This window comes from Vicugna pacos, unplaced genomic scaffold, assembly GCF_048564905.1.
Source record: "Vicugna pacos unplaced genomic scaffold, VicPac4 scaffold_195, whole genome shotgun sequence".
Lineage (NCBI taxonomy): Eukaryota > Metazoa > Chordata > Mammalia > Artiodactyla > Camelidae > Vicugna > Vicugna pacos.
Genome location: NW_027328874.1, coordinates 220,875 through 248,842, shown reverse-complemented (window position 1 = coordinate 248,842; position 27,968 = coordinate 220,875). Strand labels below are relative to the sequence as shown.

Genomic DNA, 27,968 nt, shown 5'->3' with positions numbered 1-27,968 from the left:
TGGGTGTTTCAGCAGAAATCAGGCGACGCATATGTATTCCGGGTGTACGGATATTATAGGAACATAAGTCTCCTTTAGTGGGTCCCTGTGTACTGTGAACTGTTAGAAAGTTTAAAGACGTGTGAAACCATCAACTGAAAAGGGACACACTTCCCTCCATTGGTACGGTGCATAGAGCTCTGAACGAAAGGAAAGAGGGAAGAAGAAAGGCCCATGGGACGCTAGTGGGTAGAATCACATTTACCTTAGGAACCTCTCGTCGGATGCAGCCCCTCCCCCAACACTGACAAGATGCAGCAGCCATTGGGGATGGCAGTTAGCGGTTGGATTCCAGGTGGAATGTTGGTGTGTACCGCGAGGCTTGTTGTGGCTGTTGGATCCTAGGTAACCGGGCAGAGTTCTGTGGGTGGATCAGTGTGATGGAGGGGCTGCCGCCCTCTGTGGAGCTTGGCTTAGGTCTTTGGTCCGGGAAGCTGTGTAAGTTCGAGATACTGCTGCTGCCCAAAGACCTGAGGTCACAGGTCAGTTTCCAGAACCTGAAAGGGCAGACAGTGGAAGATCTGCCTGTCATCAGCTTACTGGTCAGGCTCCGAGGTACTTTCAGACTTGCCCAGTCCTGGTGAAGTCGACTTTAGGGGAGACACGAAGAGAAGCTGGCCGGTAAGCTGGCTGCACGGATTGAGGAGAGATGCGAACACATGGATGAGAGATGTTCTGCTACAATGGAGAATACTGGCGTGGAGACAGCTGTAGAGGATACCAGGCTCAAAAGACATTCATGAGACATATTGAAACTCACTGATACAGGCAGAAACATACGGAGTGCCAACGTGGACTTGAGGAAGTTCCTCAATTCTCTTCTCCAATAACGGGTCCAAGGTCCCTGACGTCTGAAGGAGAAGAAATGGCAGAGATGATCAAAACGCTCCTGTTCTTGGAAGAGGTCGTGAGAATCCACACGTCCCAAGGGGCATTCCCAAGCCATTCAGACCAAAATTCAACAAGCCCAGGTAAGCCTTTTCCCAGGTTTGGGCCTAGCTAGTGAGCACTTGCCCTTGCCTCCCCTCCACTCAGGCATCCATTTTGAAGGATCAGTACCTGAGCTGCAATGAAGCCATTACGAGAAGAGCAAGCCCCTCCTAGAATCAGAGTTCCTCCAGCTTCACTCTCTGTGAACAACAGTGAACACCTTCAAGGTCAAATAGTCTCGGCTGAAATAGATAAAATTGAATACTTAGCTCACACCTAGAAACGATGTCCTTCCGCTAGATTCAGCAAATGTTGTGTTTATGTCTTCCCTGGGGTGAAGGGAGTGTGGTAAGTGAGGGGAATCTTTGACTGAACATGAATCTGTATTAGGCTTCAGTTTTTCAAGACAGTGAAGGTAAATAGTACAAGTCAGAAAGTGAACTGAACTGTAAAAGTCGCCAATGACATTAAAGACACAGCTTATGTGGATCGTCTATCACTTGAGTCAAGCCCCCGGGGGCACTATATCATGGGGGTGCAGACTTGGTTGCGTTAAATGGCTTTAAACTACAGGATCGGATGATTAAGCGTTCTCAACACTGATAGAAAAACACCTGGTTCTCAATAGACTAGCATAACTGCAGCAGGATTCTCCTAGCTAGAATGCCTCTAGGTGCTTTTGGATTCAAACCTAAATGTATATATTTGGTTTGTTTCCTCTTGTATTTTCCTAGAGAGGGATGTTACCCCTTGAAATGCCAACATTGGCCAGTAGGTGTCATTGGGATACAGGGCACCACATGCACAAGTGTATCCAAGGTTGGGGTTTATTCCATGTTTCCAAAAGTTATTTCATGGTTCCTGTTGGTTTCGGAGGCTTCAACCTTAAAGAGCTGACATGACCCCTTGAACAGTTTGGACTGCTAGTTTGCATTCTATCTGTCTAGCTTTTCCGTAGAGCTGACAAAATGTTACCAAAATTGACAAGTCTGGCTTCTAGGTCGATTTAGTGTGTTTCAAAAAATAACTCCATTTTCGTATAACTCCCAAAACATGTAAATGAGTTCTGTTAAACTTCTTAAAGACTGCAAATGGGATATCAACACAATGTCAAAATAGTTGTCTTCGGACAATCCCTCCCACCACGGCTGTATAGAAACAAAGAGCTAAGCAAATATCACATTTCTGTGAAATGTATCTGGATAGTGTTGATTCATCGATGCCCAGTTGGCAGAGAAGAAGTGCAACCTGCACTCACTCGCTCCCATGTACAGAACAATGGAAACATCCACTCACCCAGCCCTTAGCATAGGACACTGGCCGAAGAGAGGTCTGTTACTCCCAAAGACAGGATGAGGCCTCAGGACACCTGGAAGCAGGAGAAGGCAAAGCAGGGAATGGAAACCAGTGCAGGGTCGGACCCCTGGTGATGGAGCAACAAGGGTGAAACTCTGTTTAACTTGGACGCACACTCTCAAGCGGACAGGAGACATGGGTTTGAAGGTGATGTGCTGAGATTTACAAGAGTGCACAGCAGATGCTTGGCTGAGAGAACTCAAAGAAACCAGCGCAAAATATCCCCACAGTTAATTCTGAGACCAAGATCCCAGCTGCCAAATTTGAGGTAGCAGAGGCAATGGTCAGTGAGGCATAGAGCTACGGATGATGGCACACGCTGAGTCTCAGGGATCTGGAGTGCGTTGTGGGATGTGGTGGGTCGAATCAAGAGAGCAAACCGAACTGTGTACCAATAATAAATCAACCACACTGGTCGCGCGGTTGCGATTACCGATATGTCCCATGGCCACACCCAGTACATCTGCAGGACCAGGGACCAATTGGGCATTTTGCCAATAGAGCACGTGTGGGGCTGAATCAGAGATATCGTGCATCTGGTCTGAGGGATCCAGGGGGCCTTGAATTTGAAATCAGAATGAAAAGCCTTAGGATATGCTACATTCATAACCTGGGCTGGGATTATGGTTTGGTTTGAGTCACAGGATGCGCAACAACTCTGTGGTTGCCTTCGTGCACCCGTGCCACAAGGATGAGAGGACAAGGGAGAGTGGTCCAAGTCCACAGCGTGAGAAGAGGAAGCATTCCCTTCAGCACTATCTCCCAAAAGCGGATGCTACATTTTGGATGGCACCGGCACGGTACGGCACCTAGGACAACAAGGAAGGTCTGCGGGATCATTCCAGCAGGCCCTGATATGTGACATCCATAGATATGCTTCCACTGGTGTTTCTGTAGACAGAGAAGCTCTGGAAAGAACTGATTTCATTGGGACATTCCCGTGGCAATAAAAAGCAGAAGAGCACTCTCAGTTTGCTGTTTTGGAAACACTCCAAAATGACATAGAGAAGAATGCAGAGCTGAGAACTTTTAGAAGCTTCATTTCCACAAGAGGAAGTGTCCTGTGCACTTTCAGAAGTGTGAGATAAGTATAATCAAAATGAAGTTATGCTAATCGAAGTAGAATGGGTTGTTCATCACAACTAATGCAACACCAGCAATTGGAGATATACCAAACAACACACACAGGTACAGGTTATGGCATCAATGCCTAGGAGAAATTGTCCTCACAGAAATCCCATGGAATTGCGTAGAGACAAGAGTCTAAATTTTTCAATTAACAAAGCCCTAGAAGTCTACATTAGATACCTGATATTACCTGACCAGTAGAGATGAAGAAGAACAGTAAAAGAAACAGGAAGTACCATTTTCAGTTCCAAAGATATTGAAGGCGCAAAAGATAAGCTTTCAAACAACTAGTCTGCAAAACGCTATCCAGAACAAGTGTTGAAAATGAAGGTCAGGAAAACACTGAAGAACACCAGTGTCTCAGAATCACAAAAGGCAGAATACCAGAAAAGGGGAAGAGAAAGTCTCAACACGAGCCAAAAATATCAGGAAACTCAATGGTTGTGATAATATCAGGGCTAAAATTCAGTCCTTAGCAGACTAGATAATGCAGAGGGACGCGTGAATGACTGTGAAGACAGGGGAAGAGAAAAACCTCGGTCAGAAGCAGACATAGGAAAGCAAGTGCAAACAAATGAAAACATTGCAGTTGAACCCTGGGTTAAGACAGGGCATGAAAGAATAGAAATCATGAGTCCCAGATGGAAAAGCAAGAGATAAAGAAACAAAAAGTGTCTGAAAATTTATCTGTAGAAAAATCAGACTGAAACTTGCTGAAAGCCAAGAAAGAATCATCTATGCGAATTCAGGAATTACACAGCATCCGAAGGAGGTGGAATCCCAATAGACCTACCAGCAGCTGTATGATTCAAATCAACAAAGTTCACGAATATCCGAGTGATTTAAAATGCACCTGGAGGAAACAACATAGTCACAAGGAAACCTCCAGAGGGGTTTCAGCTGATATCTCGGCAGCAATATTGCAGGACAGGGAGGAGTGCCAGGACACAGACCATATCCTGAATGGCCAAATGCTGCCACCTAGGGTAGCCTATGCCACATGAACACCATTTCAAATAACGGCAGAGCTAGAGAATTCTACAGACCGGCAAATCTTAAAAGAATTCAGCAGTTCAAAAGTTTTTCTAAAAGAAAGGTTGAGAAAACTCCCCTGAATAGAAAAGCAGCAAGATGGAATGGAAAGAAGAAACCATTATTGGAAATGCAAGAAGAGCATGTGTGGCAGAGAAGAAAGAAGAAGAACTTAAGGAGGACATCAAAACCCTAAAGATGGGAGAGGGAAGCAGGAAATCATAGGTGATTGGAAGCACTCTCTTAAGTGAATCAGCTTATTTGACTCTGTTTGAAGCGAAAGGAGAGATGCATGGCCTGACGTGTTTGCAAAACAAGCGAGAAGAAGACCAACAAAGAATCAAACCAACAAACAAGCACCAAAATGGTATGGTTGGCTGACATATACAAAGGGAACCATGATTATTCAAAAGAAAATACTCAAGGTGAGGTCAAGGGTCATTCAGAACGCATCGACCCAGTATCGTGGCTTGCATGTACTCAGCACACTTGTATTCGGAAATCAGAAGCGTGCATTCATATTCGTAAATTTTGATTCATAAGAGCATATCGTGACCTAACACTAATGCCGATTTGGAATCAAATGGATTCCTAGTCCGTGATGTAGACTTGTATGTCTTCCAACAGGATGAAGGAATGTCATATTCTAGGCTACGTAGAGAAGAAATATAAGAAGCCTATAACAAAGGCAAGTAGCTCTGCCAAAGTGTACTAAGTGCAAAAGAGACCGACAGCAAAGTGCACATTGGGGTTGGTTTCATTTCTTGGAATTTCAGCCCCCATGAATCCAATGGATCCATGTCCTGAGAGTGTGGGTGTTTCAGCAGAAATCAGGCGACGCATATGTATTCCGGGTGTACGGATATTATAGGAACATAAGTCTCCTTTAGTGGGTCCCTGTGTACTGTGAACTGTTAGAAAGTTTAAAGACGTGTGAAACCATCAACTGAAAAGGGACACACTTCCCTCCATTGGTACGGTGCATAGAGCTCTGAACAAAAGGAAAGAGGGAAGAAGAAAGGCCCATGGGACGCTAGTGGGTAGAATCACATTTACCTTAGGAACCTCTCGTCGGATGCAGCCCCTCCCCCAACACTGACAAGATGCAGCAGCCATTGGGGATGGCAGTTAGCGGTTGGATTCCAGGTGGAATGTTGGTGTGTACCGCGAGGCTTGTTGTGGCTGTTGGATCCTAGGTAACCGGGCAGAGTTCTGTGGGTGGATCAGTGTGATGGAGGGGCTGCCGCCCTCTGTGGAGCTTGGCTTAGGTCTTTGGTCCGGGAAGCTGTGTAAGTTCGAGATACTGCTGCTGCCCAAAGACCTGAGGTCACAGGTCAGTTTCCAGAACCTGAAAGGGCAGACAGTGGAAGATCTGCCTGTCATCAGCTTACTGGTCAGGCTCCGAGGTACTTTCAGACTTGCCCAGTCCTGGTGAAGTCGACTTTAGGGGAGACACGAAGAGAAGCTGGCCGGTAAGCTGGCTGCACGGATTGAGGAGAGATGCGAACACATGGATGAGAGATGTTCTGCTACAATGGAGAATACTGGCGTGGAGACAGCTGTAGAGGATACCAGGCTCAAAAGACATTCATGAGACATATTGAAACTCACTGATACAGGCAGAAACATACGGAGTGCCAACGTGGACTTGAGGAAGTTCCTCAATTCTCTTCTCCAATAACGGGTCCAAGGTCCCTGACGTCTGAAGGAGAAGAAATGGCAGAGATGATCAAAACGCTCCTGTTCTTGGAAGAGGTCGTGAGAATCCACACGTCCCAAGGGGCATTCCCAAGCCATTCAGACCAAAATTCAACAAGCCCAGGTAAGCCTTTTCCCAGGTTTGGGCCTAGCTAGTGAGCACTTGCCCTTGCCTCCCCTCCACTCAGGCATCCATTTTGAAGGATCAGTACCTGAGCTGCAATGAAGCCATTACGAGAAGAGCAAGCCCCTCCTAGAATCAGAGTTCCTCCAGCTTCACTCTCTGTGAACAACAGTGAACACCTTCAAGGTCAAATAGTCTCGGCTGAAATAGATAAAATTGAATACTTAGCTCACACCTAGAAACGATGTCCTTCCGCTAGATTCAGCAAATGTTGTGTTTATGTCTTCCCTGGGGTGAAGGGAGTGTGGTAAGTGAGGGGAATCTTTGACTGAACATGAATCTGTATTAGGCTTCAGTTTTTCAAGACAGTGAAGGTAAATAGTACAAGTCAGAAAGTGAACTGAACTGTAAAAGTCGCCAATGACATTAAAGACACAGCTTATGTGGATCGTCTATCACTTGAGTCAAGCCCCCGGGGGCACTATATCATGGGGGTGCAGACTTGGTTGCGTTAAATGGCTTTAAACTACAGGATCGGATGATTAAGCGTTCTCAACACTGATAGAAAAACACCTGGTTCTCAATAGACTAGCATAACTGCAGCAGGATTCTCCTAGCTAGAATGCCTCTAGGTGCTTTTGGATTCAAACCTAAATGTATATATTTGGTTTGTTTCCTCTTGTATTTTCCTAGAGAGGGATGTTACCCCTTGAAATGCCAACATTGGCCAGTAGGTGTCATTGGGATACAGGGCACCACATGCACAAGTGTATCCAAGGTTGGGGTTTATTCCATGTTTCCAAAAGTTATTTCATGGTTCCTGTTGGTTTCGGAGGCTTCAACCTTAAAGAGCTGACATGACCCCTTGAACAGTTTGGACTGCTAGTTTGCATTCTATCTGTCTAGCTTTTCCGTAGAGCTGACAAAATGTTACCAAAATTGACAAGTCTGGCTTCTAGGTCGATTTAGTGTGTTTCAAAAAATAACTCCATTTTCGTATAACTCCCAAAACATGTAAATGAGTTCTGTTAAACTTCTTAAAGACTGCAAATGGGATATCAACACAATGTCAAAATAGTTGTCTTCGGACAATCCCTCCCACCACGGCTGTATAGAAACAAAGAGCTAAGCAAATATCACATTTCTGTGAAATGTATCTGGATAGTGTTGATTCATCGATGCCCAGTTGGCAGAGAAGAAGTGCAACCTGCACTCACTCGCTCCCATGTACAGAACAATGGAAACATCCACTCACCCAGCCCTTAGCATAGGACACTGGCCGAAGAGAGGTCTGTTACTCCCAAAGACAGGATGAGGCCTCAGGACACCTGGAAGCAGGAGAAGGCAAAGCAGGGAATGGAAACCAGTGCAGGGTCGGACCCCTGGTGATGGAGCAACAAGGGTGAAACTCTGTTTAACTTGGACGCACACTCTCAAGCGGACAGGAGACATGGGTTTGAAGGTGATGTGCTGAGATTTACAAGAGTGCACAGCAGATGCTTGGCTGAGAGAACTCAAAGAAACCAGCGCAAAATATCCCCACAGTTAATTCTGAGACCAAGATCCCAGCTGCCAAATTTGAGGTAGCAGAGGCAATGGTCAGTGAGGCATAGAGCTACGGATGATGGCACACGCTGAGTCTCAGGGATCTGGAGTGCGTTGTGGGATGTGGTGGGTCGAATCAAGAGAGCAAACCGAACTGTGTACCAATAATAAATCAACCACACTGGTCGCGCGGTTGCGATTACCGATATGTCCCATGGCCACACCCAGTACATCTGCAGGACCAGGGACCAATTGGGCATTTTGCCAATAGAGCACGTGTGGGGCTGAATCAGAGATATCGTGCATCTGGTCTGAGGGATCCAGGGGGCCTTGAATTTGAAATCAGAATGAAAAGCCTTAGGATATGCTACATTCATAACCTGGGCTGGGATTATGGTTTGGTTTGAGTCACAGGATGCGCAACAACTCTGTGGTTGCCTTCGTGCACCCGTGCCACAAGGATGAGAGGACAAGGGAGAGTGGTCCAAGTCCACAGCGTGAGAAGAGGAAGCATTCCCTTCAGCACTATCTCCCAAAAGCGGATGCTACATTTTGGATGGCACCGGCACGGTACGGCACCTAGGACAACAAGGAAGGTCTGCGGGATCATTCCAGCAGGCCCTGATATGTGACATCCATAGATATGCTTCCACTGGTGTTTCTGTAGACAGAGAAGCTCTGGAAAGAACTCATTTCATTGGGACATTCCCGTGGCAATAAAAAGCAGAAGAGCACTCTCAGTTTGCTGTTTTGGAAACACTCCAAAATGACATAGAGAAGAATGCAGAGCTGAGAACTTTTAGAAGCTTCATTTCCACAAGAGGAAGTGTCCTGTGCACTTTCAGAAGTGTGAGATAAGTATAATCAAAATGAAGTTATGCTAATCGAAGTAGAATGGGTTGTTCATCACAACTAATGCAACACCAGCAATTGGAGATATACCAAACAACACACACAGGTACAGGTTATGGCATCAATGCCTAGGAGAAATTGTCCTCACAGAAATCCCATGGAATTGCGTAGAGACAAGAGTCTAAATTTTTCAATTAACAAAGCCCTAGAAGTCTACATTAGATACCTGATATTACCTGACCAGTAGAGATGAAGAAGAACAGTAAAAGAAACAGGAAGTACCATTTTCAGTTCCAAAGATATTGAAGGCGCAAAAGATAAGCTTTCAAACAACTAGTCTGCAAAACGCTATCCAGAACAAGTGTTGAAAATGAAGGTCAGGAAAACACTGAAGAACACCAGTGTCTCAGAATCACAAAAGGCAGAATACCAGAAAAGGGGAAGAGAAAGTCTCAACACGAGCCAAAAATATCAGGAAACTCAATGGTGGTGATAATATCAGGGCTAAAATTCAGTCCTTAGCAGACTAGATAATGCAGAGGGACGCGTGAATGACTGTGAAGACAGGGGAAGAGAAAAACCTCGGTCAGAAGCAGACATAGGAAAGCAAGTGCAAACAAATGAAAACATTGCAGTTGAACCCTGGGTTAAGACAGGGCATGAAAGAATAGAAATCATGAGTCCCAGATGGAAAAGCAAGAGATAAAGAAACAAAAAGTGTCTGAAAATTTATCTGTAGAAAAATCAGACTGAAACTTGCTGAAAGCCAAGAAAGAATCATCTATGCGAATTCAGGAATTACACAGCATCCGAAGGAGGTGGAATCCCAATAGACCTACCAGCAGCTGTATGATTCAAATCAACAAAGTTCACGAATATCCGAGTGATTTAAAATGCACCTGGAGGAAACAACATAGTCACAAGGAAACCTCCAGAGGGGTTTCAGCTGATATCTCGGCAGCAATATTGCAGGACAGGGAGGAGTGCCAGGACACAGACCATATCCTGAATGGCCAAATGCTGCCACCTAGGGTAGCCTATGCCACATGAACACCATTTCAAATAACGGCAGAGCTAGAGAATTCTACAGACCGGCAAATCTTAAAAGAATTCAGCAGTTCAAAAGTTTTTCTAAAAGAAAGGTTGAGAAAACTCCCCTGAATAGAAAAGCAGCAAGATGGAATGGAAAGAAGAAACCATTATTGGAAATGCAAGAAGAGCATGTGTGGCAGAGAAGAAAGAAGAAGAACTTAAGGAGGACATCAAAACCCTAAAGATGGGAGAGGGAAGCAGGAAATCATAGGTGATTGGAAGCACTCTCTTAAGTGAATCAGCTTATTTGACTCTGTTTGAAGCGAAAGGAGAGATGCATGGCCTGACGTGTTTGCAAAACAAGCGAGAAGAAGACCAACAAAGAATCAAACCAACAAACAAGCACCAAAATGGTATGGTTGGCTGACATATACAAAGGGAACCATGATTATTCAAAAGAAAATACTCAAGGTGAGGTCAAGGGTCATTCAGAACGCATCGACCCAGTATCGTGGCTTGCATGTACTCAGCACACTTGTATTCGGAAATCAGAAGCGTGCATTCATATTCGTAAATTTTGATTCATAAGAGCATATCGTGACCTAACACTAATGCCGATTTGGAATCAAATGGATTCCTAGTCCGTGATGTAGACTTGTATGTCTTCCAACAGGATGAAGGAATGCCATATTCTAGGCTACGTAGAGAAGAAATGTAAGAAGCCTATAACAAAGGCAAGTAGCTCTGCCAAAGTGTACTAAGTGCAAAAGAGACCGACAGCAAAGTGCACATTGGGGTTGGTTTCATTTCTTGGAATTTCAGCCCCCATGAATCCAATGGATCCATGTCCTGAGAGTGTGGGTGTTTCAGCAGAAATCAGGCGACGCATATGTATTCCGGGTGTACGGATATTATAGGAACATAAGTCTCCTTTAGTGGGTCCCTGTGTACTGTGAACTGTTAGAAAGTTTAAAGACGTGTGAAACCATCAACTGAAAAGGGACACACTTCCCTCCATTGGTACGGTGCATAGAGCTCTGAACAAAAGGAAAGAGGGAAGAAGAAAGGCCCATGGGACGCTAGTGGGTAGAATCACATTTACCTTAGGAACCTCTCGTCGGATGCAGCCCCTCCCCCAACACTGACAAGATGCAGCAGCCATTGGGGATGGCAGTTAGCGGTTGGATTCCAGGTGGAATGTTGGTGTGTACCGCGAGGCTTGTTGTGGCTGTTGGATCCTAGGTAACCGGGCAGAGTTCTGTGGGTGGATCAGTGTGATGGAGGGGCTGCCGCCCTCTGTGGAGCTTGGCTTAGGTCTTTGGTCCGGGAAGCTGTGTAAGTTCGAGATACTGCTGCTGCCCAAAGACCTGAGGTCACAGGTCAGTTTCCAGAACCTGAAAGGGCAGACAGTGGAAGATCTGCCTGTCATCAGCTTACTGGTCAGGCTCCGAGGTACTTTCAGACTTGCCCAGTCCTGGTGAAGTCGACTTTAGGGGAGACACGAAGAGAAGCTGGCCGGTAAGCTGGCTGCACGGATTGAGGAGAGATGCGAACACATGGATGAGAGATGTTCTGCTACAATGGAGAATACTGGCGTGGAGACAGCTGTAGAGGATACCAGGCTCAAAAGACATTCATGAGACATATTGAAACTCACTGATACAGGCAGAAACATACGGAGTGCCAACGTGGACTTGAGGAAGTTCCTCAATTCTCTTCTCCAATAACGGGTCCAAGGTCCCTGACGTCTGAAGGAGAAGAAATGGCAGAGATGATCAAAACGCTCCTGTTCTTGGAAGAGGTCGTGAGAATCCACACGTCCCAAGGGGCATTCCCAAGCCATTCAGACCAAAATTCAACAAGCCCAGGTAAGCCTTTTCCCAGGTTTGGGCCTAGCTAGTGAGCACTTGCCCTTGCCTCCCCTCCACTCAGGCATCCATTTTGAAGGATCAGTACCTGAGCTGCAATGAAGCCATTACGAGAAGAGCAAGCCCCTCCTAGAATCAGAGTTCCTCCAGCTTCACTCTCTGTGAACAACAGTGAACACCTTCAAGGTCAAATAGTCTCGGCTGAAATAGATAAAATTGAATACTTAGCTCACACCTAGAAACGATGTCCTTCCGCTAGATTCAGCAAATGTTGTGTTTATGTCTTCCCTGGGGTGAAGGGAGTGTGGTAAGTGAGGGGAATCTTTGACTGAACATGAATCTGTATTAGGCTTCAGTTTTTCAAGACAGTGAAGGTAAATAGTACAAGTCAGAAAGTGAACTGAACTGTAAAAGTCGCCAATGACATTAAAGACACAGCTTATGTGGATCGTCTATCACTTGAGTCAAGCCCCCGGGGGCACTATATCATGGGGGTGCAGACTTGGTTGCGTTAAATGGCTTTAAACTACAGGATCGGATGATTAAGCGTTCTCAACACTGATAGAAAAACACCTGGTTCTCAATAGACTAGCATAACTGCAGCAGGATTCTCCTAGCTAGAATGCCTCTAGGTGCTTTTGGATTCAAACCTAAATGTATATATTTGGTTTCTTTCCTCTTGTATTTTCCTAGAGAGGGATGTTACCCCTTGAAATGCCAACATTGGCCAGTAGGTGTCATTGGGATACAGGGCACCACATGCACAAGTGTATCCAAGGTTGGGGTTTATTCCATGTTTCCAAAAGTTATTTCATGGTTCCTGTTGGTTTCGGAGGCTTCAACCTTAAAGAGCTGACATGACCCCTTGAACAGTTTGGACTGCTAGTTTGCATTCTATCTGTCTAGCTTTTCCGTAGAGCTGACAAAATGTTACCAAAATTGACAAGTCTGGCTTCTAGGTCGATTTAGTGTGTTTCAAAAAATAACTCCATTTTCGTATAACTCCCAAAACATGTAAATGAGTTCTGTTAAACTTCTTAAAGACTGCAAATGGGATATCAACACAATGTCAAAATAGTTGTCTTCGGACAATCCCTCCCACCACGGCTGTATAGAAACAAAGAGCTAAGCAAATATCACATTTCTGTGAAATGTATCTGGATAGTGTTGATTCATCGATGCCCAGTTGGCAGAGAAGAAGTGCAACCTGCACTCACTCGCTCCCATGTACAGAACAATGGAAACATCCACTCACCCAGCCCTTAGCATAGGACACTGGCCGAAGAGAGGTCTGTTACTCCCAAAGACAGGATGAGGCCTCAGGACACCTGGAAGCAGGAGAAGGCAAAGCAGGGAATGGAAACCAGTGCAGGGTCGGACCCCTGGTGATGGAGCAACAAGGGTGAAACTCTGTTTAACTTGGACGCACACTCTCAAGCGGACAGGAGACATGGGTTTGAAGGTGATGTGCTGAGATTTACAAGAGTGCACAGCAGATGCTTGGCTGAGAGAACTCAAAGAAACCAGCGCAAAATATCCCCACAGTTAATTCTGAGACCAAGATCCCAGCTGCCAAATTTGAGGTAGCAGAGGCAATGGTCAGTGAGGCATAGAGCTACGGATGATGGCACACGCTGAGTCTCAGGGATCTGGAGTGCGTTGTGGGATGTGGTGGGTCGAATCAAGAGAGCAAACCGAACTGTGTACCAATAATAAATCAACCACACTGGTCGCGCGGTTGCGATTACCGATATGTCCCATGGCCACACCCAGTACATCTGCAGGACCAGGGACCAATTGGGCATTTTGCCAATAGAGCACGTGTGGGGCTGAATCAGAGATATCGTGCATCTGGTCTGAGGGATCCAGGGGGCCTTGAATTTGAAATCAGAATGAAAAGCCTTAGGATATGCTACATTCATAACCTGGGCTGGGATTATGGTTTGGTTTGAGTCACAGGATGCGCAACAACTCTGTGGTTGCCTTCGTGCACCCGTGCCACAAGGATGAGAGGACAAGGGAGAGTGGTCCAAGTCCACAGCGTGAGAAGAGGAAGCATTCCCTTCAGCACTATCTCCCAAAAGCGGATGCTACATTTTGGATGGCACCGGCACGGTACGGCACCTAGGACAACAAGGAAGGTCTGCGGGATCATTCCAGCAGGCCCTGATATGTGACATCCATAGATATGCTTCCACTGGTGTTTCTGTAGACAGAGAAGCTCTGGAAAGAACTCATTTCATTGGGACATTCCCGTGGCAATAAAAAGCAGAAGAGCACTCTCAGTTTGCTGTTTTGGAAACACTCCAAAATGACATAGAGAAGAATGCAGAGCTGAGAACTTTTAGAAGCTTCATTTCCACAAGAGGAAGTGTCCTGTGCACTTTCAGAAGTGTGAGATAAGTATAATCAAAATGAAGTTATGCTAATCGAAGTAGAATGGGTTGTTCATCACAACTAATGCAACACCAGCAATTGGAGATATACCAAACAACACACACAGGTACAGGTTATGGCATCAATGCCTAGGAGAAATTGTCCTCACAGAAATCCCATGGAATTGCGTAGAGACAAGAGTCTAAATTTTTCAATTAACAAAGCCCTAGAAGTCTACATTAGATACCTGATATTACCTGACCAGTAGAGATGAAGAAGAACAGTAAAAGAAACAGGAAGTACCATTTTCAGTTCCAAAGATATTGAAGGCGCAAAAGATAAGCTTTCAAACAACTAGTCTGCAAAACGCTATCCAGAACAAGTGTTGAAAATGAAGGTCAGGAAAACACTGAAGAACACCAGTGTCTCAGAATCACAAAAGGCAGAATACCAGAAAAGGGGAAGAGAAAGTCTCAACACGAGCCAGAAATATCAGGAAACTCAATGGTTGTGATAATATCAGGGCTAAAATTCAGTCCTTAGCAGACTAGATAATGCAGAGGGACGCGTGAATGACTGTGAAGACAGGGGAAGAGAAAAACCTCGGTCAGAAGCAGACATAGGAAAGCAAGTGCAAACAAATGAAAACATTGCAGTTGAACCCTGGGTTAAGACAGGGCATGAAAGAATAGAAATCATGAGTCCCAGATGGAAAAGCAAGAGATAAAGAAACAAAAAGTGTCTGAAAATTTATCTGTAGAAAAATCAGACTGAAACTTGCTGAAAGCCAAGAAAGAATCATCTATGCGAATTCAGGAATTACACAGCATCCGAAGGAGGTGGAATCCCAATAGACCTACCAGCAGCTGTATGATTCAAATCAACAAAGTTCACGAATATCCGAGTGATTTAAAATGCACCTGGAGGAAACAACATAGTCACAAGGAAACCTCCAGAGGGGTTTCAGCTGATATCTCGGCAGCAATATTGCAGGACAGGGAGGAGTGCCAGGACACAGACCATATCCTGAATGGCCAAATGCTGCCACCTAGGGTAGCCTATGCCACATGAACACCATTTCAAATAACGGCAGAGCTAGAGAATTCTACAGACCGGCAAATCTTAAAAGAATTCAGCAGTTCAAAAGTTTTTCTAAAAGAAAGGTTGAGAAAACTCCCCTGAATAGAAAAGCAGCAAGATGGAATGGAAAGAAGAAACCATTATTGGAAATGCAAGAAGAGCATGTGTGGCAGAGAAGAAAGAAGAAGAACTTAAGGAGGACATCAAAACCCTAAAGATGGGAGAGGGAAGCAGGAAATCATAGGTGATTGGAAGCACTCTCTTAAGTGAATCAGCTTATTTGACTCTGTTTGAAGCGAAAGGAGAGATGCATGGCCTGACGTGTTTGCAAAACAAGCGAGAAGAAGACCAACAAAGAATCAAACCAACAAACAAGCACCAAAATGGTATGGTTGGCTGACATATACAAAGGGAACCATGATTATTCAAAAGAAAATACTCAAGGTGAGGTCAAGGGTCATTCAGAACGCATCGACCCAGTATCGTGGCTTGCATGTACTCAGCACACTTGTATTCGGAAATCAGAAGCGTGCATTCATATTCGTAAATTTTGATTCATAAGAGCATATCGTGACCTAACACTAATGCCGATTTGGAATTAAATGGATTCCTAGTCCGTGATGTAGACTTGTATGTCTTCCAACAGGATGAAGGAATGCCATATTCTAGGCTACGTAGAGAAGAAATGTAAGAAGCCTATAACAAAGGCAAGTAGCTCTGCCAAAGTGTACTAAGTGCAAAAGAGACCGACAGCAAAGTGCACATTGGGGTTGGTTTCATTTCTTGGAATTTCAGCCCCCATGAATCCAATGGATCCATGTCCTGAGAGTGTGGGTGTTTCAGCAGAAATCAGGCGACGCATATGTATTCCGGGTGTACGGATATTATAGGAACATAAGTCTCCTTTAGTGGGTCCCTGTGTACTGTGAACTGTTAGAAAGTTTAAAGACGTGTGAAACCATCAACTGAAAAGGGACACACTTCCCTCCATTGGTACGGTGCATAGAGCTCTGAACAAAAGGAAAGAGGGAAGAAGAAAGGCCCATGGGACGCTAGTGGGTAGAATCACATTTACCTTAGGAACCTCTCGTCGGATGCAGCCCCTCCCCCAACACTGACAAGATGCAGCAGCCATTGGGGATGGCAGTTAGCGGTTGGATTCCAGGTGGAATGTTGGTGTGTACCGCGAGGCTTGTTGTGGCTGTTGGATCCTAGGTAACCGGGCAGAGTTCTGTGGGTGGATCAGTGTGATGGAGGGGCTGCCGCCCTCTGTGGAGCTTGGCTTAGGTCTTTGGTCCGGGAAGCTGTGTAAGTTCGAGATACTGCTGCTGCCCAAAGACCTGAGGTCACAGGTCAGTTTCCAGAACCTGAAAGGGCAGACAGTGGAAGATCTGCCTGTCATCAGCTTACTGGTCAGGCTCCGAGGTACTTTCAGACTTGCCCAGTCCTGGTGAAGTCGACTTTATGGGAGACACGAAGAGAAGCTGGCCGGTAAGCTGGCTGCACGGATTGAGGAGAGATGCGAACACATGGATGAGAGATGTTCTGCTACAATGGAGAATACTGGCGTGGAGACAGCTGTAGAGGATACCAGGCTCAAAAGACATTCATGAGACATATTGAAACTCACTGATACAGGCAGAAACATACGGAGTGCCAACGTGGACTTGAGGAAGTTCCTCAATTCTCTTCTCCAATAACGGGTCCAAGGTCCCTGACGTCTGAAGGAGAAGAAATGGCAGAGATGATCAAAACGCTCCTGTTCTTGGAAGAGGTCGTGAGAATCCACACGTCCCAAGGGGCATTCCCAAGCCATTCAGACCAAAATTCAACAAGCCCAGGTAAGCCTTTTCCCAGGTTTGGGCCTAGCTAGTGAGCACTTGCCCTTGCCTCCCCTCCACTCAGGCATCCATTTTGAAGGATCAGTACCTGAGCTGCAATGAAGCCATTACGAGAAGAGCAAGCCCCTCCTAGAATCAGAGTTCCTCCAGCTTCACTCTCTGTGAACAACAGTGAACACCTTCAAGGTCAAATAGTCTCGGCTGAAATAGATAAAATTGAATACTTAGCTCACACCTAGAAACGATGTCCTTCCGCTAGATTCAGCAAATGTTGTGTTTATGTCTTCCCTGGGGTGAAGGGAGTGTGGTAAGTGAGGGGAATCTTTGACTGAACATGAATCTGTATTAGGCTTCAGTTTTTCAAGACAGTGAAGGTAAATAGTACAAGTCAGAAAGTGAACTGAACTGTAAAAGTCGCCAATGACATTAAAGACACAGCTTATGTGGATCGTCTATCACTTGAGTCAAGCCCCCGGGGGCACTATATCATGGGGGTGCAGACTTGGTTGCGTTAAATGGCTTTAAACTACAGGATCGGATGATTAAGCGTTCTCAACACTGATAGAAAAACACCTGGTTCTCAATAGACTAGCATAACTGCAGCAGGATTCTCCTAGCTAGAATGCCTCTAGGTGCTTTTGGATTCAAACCTAAATGTATATATTTGGTTTGTTTCCTCTTGTATTTTCCTAGAGAGGGATGTTACCCCTTGAAATGCCAACATTGGCCAGTAGGTGTCATTGGGATACAGGGCACCACATGCACAAGTGTATCCAAGGTTGGGGTTTATTCCATGTTTCCAAAAGTTATTTCATGGTTCCTGTTGGTTTCGGAGGCTTCAACCTTAAAGAGCTGACATGACCCCTTGAACAGTTTGGACTGCTAGTTTGCATTCTATCTGTCTAGCTTTTCCGTAGAGCTGACAAAATGTTACCAAAATTGACAAGTCTGGCTTCTAGGTCGATTTAGTGTGTTTCAAAAAATAACTCCATTTTCGTATAACTCCCAAAACATGTAAATGAGTTCTGTTAAACTTCTTAAAGACTGCAAATGGGATATCAACACAATGTCAAAATAGTTGTCTTCGGACAATCCCTCCCACCACGGCTGTATAGAAACAAAGAGCTAAGCAAATATCACATTTCTGTGAAATGTATCTGGATAGTGTTGATTCATCGATGCCCAGTTGGCAGAGAAGAAGTGCAACCTGCACTCACTCGCTCCCATGTACAGAACAATGGAAACATCCACTCACCCAGCCCTTAGCATAGGACACTGGCCGAAGAGAGGTCTGTTACTCCCAAAGACAGGATGAGGCCTCAGGACACCTGGAAGCAGGAGAAGGCAAAGCAGGGAATGGAAACCAGTGCAGGGTCGGACCCCTGGTGATGGAGCAACAAGGGTGAAACTCTGTTTAACTTGGACGCACACTCTCAAGCGGACAGGAGACATGGGTTTGAAGGTGATGTGCTGAGATTTACAAGAGTGCACAGCAGATGCTTGGCTGAGAGAACTCAAAGAAACCAGCGCAAAATATCCCCACAGTTAATTCTGAGACCAAGATCCCAGCTGCCAAATTTGAGGTAGCAGAGGCAATGGTCAGTGAGGCATAGAGCTACGGATGATGGCACACGCTGAGTCTCAGGGATCTGGAGTGCGTTGTGGGATGTGGTGGGTCGAATCAAGAGAGCAAACCGAACTGTGTACCAATAATAAATCAACCACACTGGTCGCGCGGTTGCGATTACCGATATGTCCCATGGCCACACCCAGTACATCTGCAGGACCAGGGACCAATTGGGAATTTTGCCAATAGAGCACGTGTGGGGCTGAATCAGAGATATCGTGCATCTGGTCTGAGGGATCCAGGGGGCCTTGAATTTGAAATCAGAATGAAAAGCCTTAGGATATGCTACATTCATAACCTGGGCTGGGATTATGGTTTGGTTTGAGTCACAGGATGCGCAACAACTCTGTGGTTGCCTTCGTGCACCCATGCCACAAGGATGAGAGGACAAGGGAGAGTGGTCCAAGTCCACAGCGTGAGAAGAGGAAGCATTCCCTTCAGCACTATCTCCCAAAAGCGGATGCTACATTTTGGATGGCACCGGCACGGTACGGCACCTAGGACAACATGGAAGGTCTGCGGGATCATTCCAGCAGGCCCTGATATGTGACATCCATAGATATGCTTCCACTGGTGTTTCTGTAGACAGAGAAGCTCTGGAAAGAACTGATTTCATTGGGACATTCCCGTGGCAATAAAAAGCAGAAGAGCACTCTCAGTTTGCTGTTTTGGAAACACTCCAAAATGACATAGAGAAGAATGCAGAGCTGAGAACTTTTAGAAGCTTCATTTCCACAAGAGGAAGTGTCCTGTGCACTTTCAGAAGTGTGAGATAAGTATAATCAAAATGAAGTTATGCTAATCGAAGTAGAATGGGTTGTTCATCACAACTAATGCAACACCAGCAATTGGAGATATACCAAACAACACACACAGGTACAGGTTATGGCATCAATGCCTAGGAGAAATTGTCCTCACAGAAATCCCATGGAATTGCGTAGAGACAAGAGTCTAAATTTTTCAATTAACAAAGCCCTAGAAGTCTACATTAGATACCTGATATTACCTGACCAGTAGAGATGAAGAAGAACAGTAAAAGAAACAGGAAGTACCATTTTCAGTTCCAAAGATATTGAAGGCGCAAAAGATAAGCTTTCAAACAACTAGTCTGCAAAACGCTATCCAGAACAAGTGTTGAAAATGAAGGTCAGGAAAACACTGAAGAACACCAGTGTCTCAGAATCACAAAAGGCAGAATACCAGAAAAGGGGAAGAGAAAGTCTCAACACGAGCCAAAAATATCAGGAAACTCAATGGTGGTGATAATATCAGGGCTAAAATTCAGTCCTTAGCAGACTAGATAATGCAGAGGGACGCGTGAATGACTGTGAAGACAGGGGAAGAGAAAAACCTCGGTCAGAAGCAGACATAGGAAAGCAAGTGCAAACAAATGAAAACATTGCAGTTGAACCCTGGGTTAAGACAGGGCATGAAAGAATAGAAATCATGAGTCCCAGATGGAAAAGCAAGAGATAAAGAAACAAAAAGTGTCTGAAAATTTATCTGTAGAAAAATCAGACTGAAACTTGCTGAAAGCCAAGAAAGAATCATCTATGCGAATTCAGGAATTACACAGCATCCGAAGGAGGTGGAATCCCAATAGACCTACCAGCAGCTGTATGATTCAAATCAACAAAGTTCACGAATATCCGAGTGATTTAAAATGCACCTGGAGGAAACAACATAGTCACAAGGAAACCTCCAGAGGGGTTTCAGCTGATATCTCGGCAGCAATATTGCAGGACAGGGAGGAGTGCCAGGACACAGACCATATCCTGAATGGCCAAATGCTGCCACCTAGGGTAGCCTATGCCACATGAACACCATTTCAAATAACGGCAGAGCTAGAGAATTCTACAGACCGGCAAATCTTAAAAGAATTCAGCAGTTCAAAAGTTTTTCTAAAAGAAAGGTTGAGAAAACTCCCCTGAATAGAAAAGCAGCAAGATGGAATGGAAAGAAGAAACCATTATTGGAAATGCAAGAAGAGCATGTGTGGCAGAGAAGAAAGAAGAAGAACTTAAGGAGGACATCAAAACCCTAAAGATGGGAGAGGGAAGCAGGAAATCATAGGTGATTGGAAGCACTCTCTTAAGTGAATCAGCTTATTTGACTCTGTTTGAAGCGAAAGGAGAGATGCATGGCCTGACGTGTTTGCAAAACAAGCGAGAAGAAGACCAACAAAGAATCAAACCAACAAACAAGCACCAAAATGGTATGGTTGGCTGACATATACAAAGGGAACCATGATTATTCAAAAGAAAATACTCAAGGTGAGGTCAAGGGTCATTCAGAACGCATCGACCCAGTATCGTGGCTTGCATGTACTCAGCACACTTGTATTCGGAAATCAGAAGCGTGCATTCATATTCGTAAATTTTGATTCATAAGAGCATATCGTGACCTAACACTAATGCCGATTTGGAATCAAATGGATTCCTAGTCCGTGATGTAGACTTGTATGTCTTCCAACAGGATGAAGGAATGCCATATTCTAGGCTACGTAGAGAAGAAATGTAAGAAGCCTATAACAAAGGCAAGTAGCTCTGCCAAAGTGTACTAAGTGCAAAAGAGACCGACAGCAAAGTGCACATTGGGGTTGGTTTCATTTCTTGGAATTTCAGCCCCCATGAATCCAATGGATCCATGTCCTGAGAGTGTGGGTGTTTCAGCAGAAATCAGGCGACGCATATGTATTCCGGGTGTACGGATATTATAGGAACATAAGTCTCCTTTAGTGGGTCCCTGTGTACTGTGAACTGTTAGAAAGTTTAAAGACGTGTGAAACCATCAACTGAAAAGGGACACACTTCCCTCCATTGGTACGGTGCATAGAGCTCTGAACGAAAGGAAAGAGGGAAGAAGAAAGGCCCATGGGACGCTAGTGGGTAGAATCACATTTACCTTAGGAACCTCTCGTCGGATGCAGCCCCTCCCCCAACACTGACAAGATGCAGCAGCCATTGGGGATGGCAGTTAGCGGTTGGATTCCAGGTGGAATGTTGGTGTGTACCGCGAGGCTTGTTGTGGCTGTTGGATCCTAGGTAACCGGGCAGAGTTCTGTGGGTGGATCAGTGTGATGGAGGGGCTGCCGCCCTCTGTGGAGCTTGGCTTAGGTCTTTGGTCCGGGAAGCTGTGTAAGTTCGAGATACTGCTGCTGCCCAAAGACCTGAGGTCACAGGTCAGTTTCCAGAACCTGAAAGGGCAGACAGTGGAAGATCTGCCTGTCATCAGCTTACTGGTCAGGCTCCGAGGTACTTTCAGACTTGCCCAGTCCTGGTGAAGTCGACTTTATGGGAGACACGAAGAGAAGCTGGCCGGTAAGCTGGCTGCACGGATTGAGGAGAGATGCGAACACATGGATGAGAGATGTTCTGCTACAATGGAGAATACTGGCGTGGAGACAGCTGTAGAGGATACCAGGCTCAAAAGACATTCATGAGACATATTGAAACTCACTGATACAGGCAGAAACATACGGAGTGCCAACGTGGACTTGAGGAAGTTCCTCAATTCTCTTCTCCAATAACGGGTCCAAGGTCCCTGACGTCTGAAGGAGAAGAAATGGCAGAGATGATCAAAACGCTCCTGTTCTTGGAAGAGGTCGTGAGAATCCACACGTCCCAAGGGGCATTCCCAAGCCATTCAGACCAAAATTCAACAAGCCCAGGTAAGCCTTTTCCCAGGTTTGGGCCTAGCTAGTGAGCACTTGCCCTTGCCTCCCCTCCACTCAGGCATCCATTTTGAAGGATCAGTACCTGAGCTGCAATGAAGCCATTACGAGAAGAGCAAGCCCCTCCTAGAATCAGAGTTCCTCCAGCTTCACTCTCTGTGAACAACAGTGAACACCTTCAAGGTCAAATAGTCTCGGCTGAAATAGATAAAATTGAATACTTAGCTCACACCTAGAAACGATGTCCTTCCGCTAGATTCAGCAAATGTTGTGTTTATGTCTTCCCTGGGGTGAAGGGAGTGTGGTAAGTGAGGGGAATCTTTGACTGAACATGAATCTGTATTAGGCTTCAGTTTTTCAAGACAGTGAAGGTAAATAGTACAAGTCAGAAAGTGAACTGAACTGTAAAAGTCGCCAATGACATTAAAGACACAGCTTATGTGGATCGTCTATCACTTGAGTCAAGCCCCCGGGGGCACTATATCATGGGGGTGCAGACTTGGTTGCGTTAAATGGCTTTAAACTACAGGATCGGATGATTAAGCGTTCTCAACACTGATAGAAAAACACCTGGTTCTCAATAGACTAGCATAACTGCAGCAGGATTCTCCTAGCTAGAATGCCTCTAGGTGCTTTTGGATTCAAACCTAAATGTATATATTTGGTTTGTTTCCTCTTGTATTTTCCTAGAGAGGGATGTTACCCCTTGAAATGCCAACATTGGCCAGTAGGTGTCATTGGGATACAGGGCACCACATGCACAAGTGTATCCAAGGTTGGGGTTTATTCCATGTTTCCAAAAGTTATTTCATGGTTCCTGTTGGTTTCGGAGGCTTCAACCTTAAAGAGCTGACATGACCCCTTGAACAGTTTGGACTGCTAGTTTGCATTCTATCTGTCTAGCTTTTCCGTAGAGCTGACAAAATGTTACCAAAATTGACAAGTCTGGCTTCTAGGTCGATTTAGTGTGTTTCAAAAAATAACTCCATTTTCGTATAACTCCCAAAACATGTAAATGAGTTCTGTTAAACTTCTTAAAGACTGCAAATGGGATATCAACACAATGTCAAAATAGTTGTCTTCGGACAATCCCTCCCACCACGGCTGTATAGAAACAAAGAGCTAAGCAAATATCACATTTCTGTGAAATGTATCTGGATAGTGTTGATTCATCGATGCCCAGTTGGCAGAGAAGAAGTGCAACCTGCACTCACTCGCTCCCATGTACAGAACAATGGAAACATCCACTCACCCAGCCCTTAGCATAGGACACTGGCCGAAGAGAGGTCTGTTACTCCCAAAGACAGGATGAGGCCTCAGGACACCTGGAAGCAGGAGAAGGCAAAGCAGGGAATGGAAACCAGTGCAGGGTCGGACCCCTGGTGATGGAGCAACAAGGGTGAAACTCTGTTTAACTTGGACGCACACTCTCAAGCGGACAGGAGACATGGGTTTGAAGGTGATGTGCTGAGATTTACAAGAGTGCACAGCAGATGCTTGGCTGAGAGAACTCAAAGAAACCAGCGCAAAATATCCCCACAGTTAATTCTGAGACCAAGATCCCAGCTGCCAAATTTGAGGTAGCAGAGGCAATGGTCAGTGAGGCATAGAGCTACGGATGATGGCACACGCTGAGTCTCAGGGATCTGGAGTGCGTTGTGGGATGTGGTGGGTCGAATCAAGAGAGCAAACCGAACTGTGTACCAATAATAAATCAACCACACTGGTCGCGCGGTTGCGATTACCGATATGTCCCATGGCCACACCCAGTACATCTGCAGGACCAGGGACCAATTGGGAATTTTGCCAATAGAGCACGTGTGGGGCTGAATCAGAGATATCGTGCATCTGGTCTGAGGGATCCAGGGGGCCTTGAATTTGAAATCAGAATGAAAAGCCTTAGGATATGCTACATTCATAACCTGGGCTGGGATTATGGTTTGGTTTGAGTCACAGGATGCGCAACAACTCTGTGGTTGCCTTCGTGCACCCGTGCGACAAGGATGAGAGGACAAGGGAGAGTGGTCCAAGTCCACAGCGTGAGAAGAGGAAGCATTCCCTTCAGCACTATCTCCCAAAAGCGGATGCTACATTTTGGATGGCACCGGCACGGTACGGCACCTAGGACAACAAGGAAGGTCTGCGGGATCATTCCAGCAGGCCCTGATATGTGACATCCATAGATATGCTTCCACTGGTGTTTCTGTAGACAGAGAAGCTCTGGAAAGAACTGATTTCATTGGGACATTCCCGTGGCAATAAAAAGCAGAAGAGCACTCTCAGTTTGCTGTTTTGGAAACACTCCAAAATGACATAGAGAAGAATGCAGAGCTGAGAACTTTTAGAAGCTTCATTTCCACAAGAGGAAGTGTCCTGTGCACTTTCAGAAGTGTGAGATAAGTATAATCAAAATGAAGTTATGCTAATCGAAGTAGAATGGGTTGTTCATCACAACTAATGCAACACCAGCAATTGGAGATATACCAAACAACACACACAGGTACAGGTTATGGCATCAATGCCTAGGAGAAATTGTCCTCACAGAAATCCCATGGAATTGCGTAGAGACAAGAGTCTAAATTTTTCAATTAACAAAGCCCTAGAAGTCTACATTAGATACCTGATATTACCTGACCAGTAGAGATGAAGAAGAACAGTAAAAGAAACAGGAAGTACCATTTTCAGTTCCAAAGATATTGAAGGCGCAAAAGATAAGCTTTCAAACAACTAGTCTGCAAAACGCTATCCAGAACAAGTGTTGAAAATGAAGGTCAGGAAAACACTGAAGAACACCAGTGTCTCAGAATCACAAAAGGCAGAATACCAGAAAAGGGGAAGAGAAAGTCTCAACACGAGCCAGAAATATCAGGAAACTCAATGGTTGTGATAATATCAGGGCTAAAATTCAGTCCTTAGCAGACTAGATAATGCAGAGGGACGCGTGAATGACTGTGAAGACAGGGGAAGAGAAAAACCTCGGTCAGAAGCAGACATAGGAAAGCAAGTGCAAACAAATGAAAACATTGCAGTTGAACCCTGGGTTAAGACAGGGCATGAAAGAATAGAAATCATGAGTCCCAGATGGAAAAGCAAGAGATAAAGAAACAAAAAGTGTCTGAAAATTTATCTGTAGAAAAATCAGACTGAAACTTGCTGAAAGCCAAGAAAGAATCATCTATGCGAATTCAGGAATTACACAGCATCCGAAGGAGGTGGAATCCCAATAGACCTACCAGCAGCTGTATGATTCAAATCAACAAAGTTCACGAATATCCGAGTGATTTAAAATGCACCTGGAGGAAACAACATAGTCACAAGGAAACCTCCAGAGGGGTTTCAGCTGATATCTCGGCAGCAATATTGCAGGACAGGGAGGAGTGCCAGGACACAGACCATATCCTGAATGGCCAAATGCTGCCACCTAGGGTAGCCTATGCCACATGAACACCATTTCAAATAACGGCAGAGCTAGAGAATTCTACAGACCGGCAAATCTTAAAAGAATTCAGCAGTTCAAAAGTTTTTCTAAAAGAAAGGTTGAGAAAACTCCCCTGAATAGAAAAGCAGCAAGATGGAATGGAAAGAAGAAACCATTATTGGAAATGCAAGAAGAGCATGTGTGGCAGAGAAGAAAGAAGAAGAACTTAAGGAGGACATCAAAACCCTAAAGATGGGAGAGGGAAGCAGGAAATCATAGGTGATTGGAAGCACTCTCTTAAGTGAATCAGCTTATTTGACTCTGTTTGAAGCGAAAGGAGAGATGCATGGCCTGACGTGTTTGCAAAACAAGCGAGAAGAAGACCAACAAAGAATCAAACCAACAAACAAGCACCAAAATGGTATGGTTGGCTGACATATACAAAGGGAACCATGATTATTCAAAAGAAAATACTCAAGGTGAGGTCAAGGGTCATTCAGAACGCATCGACCCAGTATCGTGGCTTGCATGTACTCAGCACACTTGTATTCGGAAATCAGAAGCGTGCATTCATATTCGTAAATTTTGATTCATAAGAGCATATCGTGACCTAACACTAATGCCGATTTGGAATTAAATGGATTCCTAGTCCGTGATGTAGACTTGTATGTCTTCCAACAGGATGAAGGAATGCCATATTCTAGGCTACGTAGAGAAGAAATGTAAGAAGCCTATAACAAAGGCAAGTAGCTCTGCCAAAGTGTACTAAGTGCAAAAGAGACCGACAGCAAAGTGCACATTGGGGTTGGTTTCATTTCTTGGAATTTCAGCCCCCATGAATCCAATGGATCCATGTCCTGAGAGTGTGGGTGTTTCAGCAGAAATCAGGCGACGCATATGTATTCCGGGTGTACGGATATTATAGGAACATAAGTCTCCTTTAGTGGGTCCCTGTGTACTGTGAACTGTTAGAAAGTTTAAAGACGTGTGAAACCATCAACTGAAAAGGGACACACTTCCCTCCATTGGTACGGTGCATAGAGCTCTGAACAAAAGGAAAGAGGGAAGAAGAAAGGCCCATGGGACGCTAGTGGGTAGAATCACATTTACCTTAGGAACCTCTCGTCGGATGCAGCCCCTCCCCCAACACTGACAAGATGCAGCAGCCATTGGGGATGGCAGTTAGCGGTTGGATTCCAGGTGGAATGTTGGTGTGTACCGCGAGGCTTGTTGTGGCTGTTGGATCCTAGGTAACCGGGCAGAGTTCTGTGGGTGGATCAGTGTGATGGAGGGGCTGCCGCCCTCTGTGGAGCTTGGCTTAGGTCTTTGGTCCGGGAAGCTGTGTAAGTTCGAGATACTGCTGCTGCCCAAAGACCTGAGGTCACAGGTCAGTTTCCAGAACCTGAAAGGGCAGACAGTGGAAGATCTGCCTGTCATCAGCTTACTGGTCAGGCTCCGAGGTACTTTCAGACTTGCCCAGTCCTGGTGAAGTCGACTTTATGGGAGACACGAAGAGAAGCTGGCCGGTAAGCTGGCTGCACGGATTGAGGAGAGATGCGAACACATGGATGAGAGATGTTCTGCTACAATGGAGAATACTGGCGTGGAGACAGCTGTAGAGGATACCAGGCTCAAAAGACATTCATGAGACATATTGAAACTCACTGATACAGGCAGAAACATACGGAGTGCCAACGTGGACTTGAGGAAGTTCCTCAATTCTCTTCTCCAATAACGGGTCCAAGGTCCCTGACGTCTGAAGGAGAAGAAATGGCAGAGATGATCAAAACGCTCCTGTTCTTGGAAGAGGTCGTGAGAATCCACACGTCCCAAGGGGCATTCCCAAGCCATTCAGACCAAAATTCAACAAGCCCAGGTAAGCCTTTTCCCAGGTTTGGGCCTAGCTAGTGAGCACTTGCCCTTGCCTCCCCTCCACTCAGGCATCCATTTTGAAGGATCAGTACCTGAGCTGCAATGAAGCCATTACGAGAAGAGCAAGCCCCTCCTAGAATCAGAGTTCCTCCAGCTTCACTCTCTGTGAACAACAGTGAACACCTTCAAGGTCAAATAGTCTCGGCTGAAATAGATAAAATTGAATACTTAGCTCACACCTAGAAACGATGTCCTTCCGCTAGATTCAGCAAATGTTGTGTTTATGTCTTCCCTGGGGTGAAGGGAGTGTGGTAAGTGAGGGGAATCTTTGACTGAACATGAATCTGTATTAGGCTTCAGTTTTTCAAGACAGTGAAGGTAAATAGTACAAGTCAGAAAGTGAACTGAACTGTAAAAGTCGCCAATGACATTAAAGACACAGCTTATGTGGATCGTCTATCACTTGAGTCAAGCCCC

General features: G+C 45.3%; 3 long non-coding RNA genes across 4 annotated transcripts; all 3 read right to left on the bottom strand.

Annotated features, from left to right (window-relative positions):
* Nucleotides 1-465: 465 nt before the first annotated feature.
* LOC140695345 (uncharacterized) lies at nt 466-1,339 on the bottom strand. The gene is made up of 3 exons (XR_012071069.1): nt 1,099-1,339; nt 800-890; nt 466-669 (listed from the first exon to the last, which is right to left on the bottom strand). It is a non-coding gene; the product is annotated as an uncharacterized lncRNA (long non-coding RNA).
* A 4,421-nt stretch (nt 1,340-5,760) lies between these two features.
* Nucleotides 5,761-6,636, bottom strand: LOC140695346 (uncharacterized). Its single transcript, XR_012071070.1, has 3 exons — nt 6,396-6,636; nt 6,097-6,187; nt 5,761-5,966 (listed from the first exon to the last, which is right to left on the bottom strand). It is a non-coding gene; the product is annotated as an uncharacterized lncRNA (long non-coding RNA).
* A 4,421-nt stretch (nt 6,637-11,057) lies between these two features.
* On the bottom strand, nt 11,058-11,933 carry LOC140695302 (uncharacterized). Of its 2 annotated transcripts, none has more exons than XR_012071006.1 (3): nt 11,693-11,933; nt 11,394-11,484; nt 11,058-11,263 (listed from the first exon to the last, which is right to left on the bottom strand). It is a non-coding gene; the product is annotated as an uncharacterized lncRNA (long non-coding RNA). The 2 variants fall into 2 exon arrangements; XR_012071007.1 differs by having other exon boundaries at nt 11,100-11,311.
* Between the last annotated feature and the right edge of the window lie 16,035 nt (nt 11,934-27,968).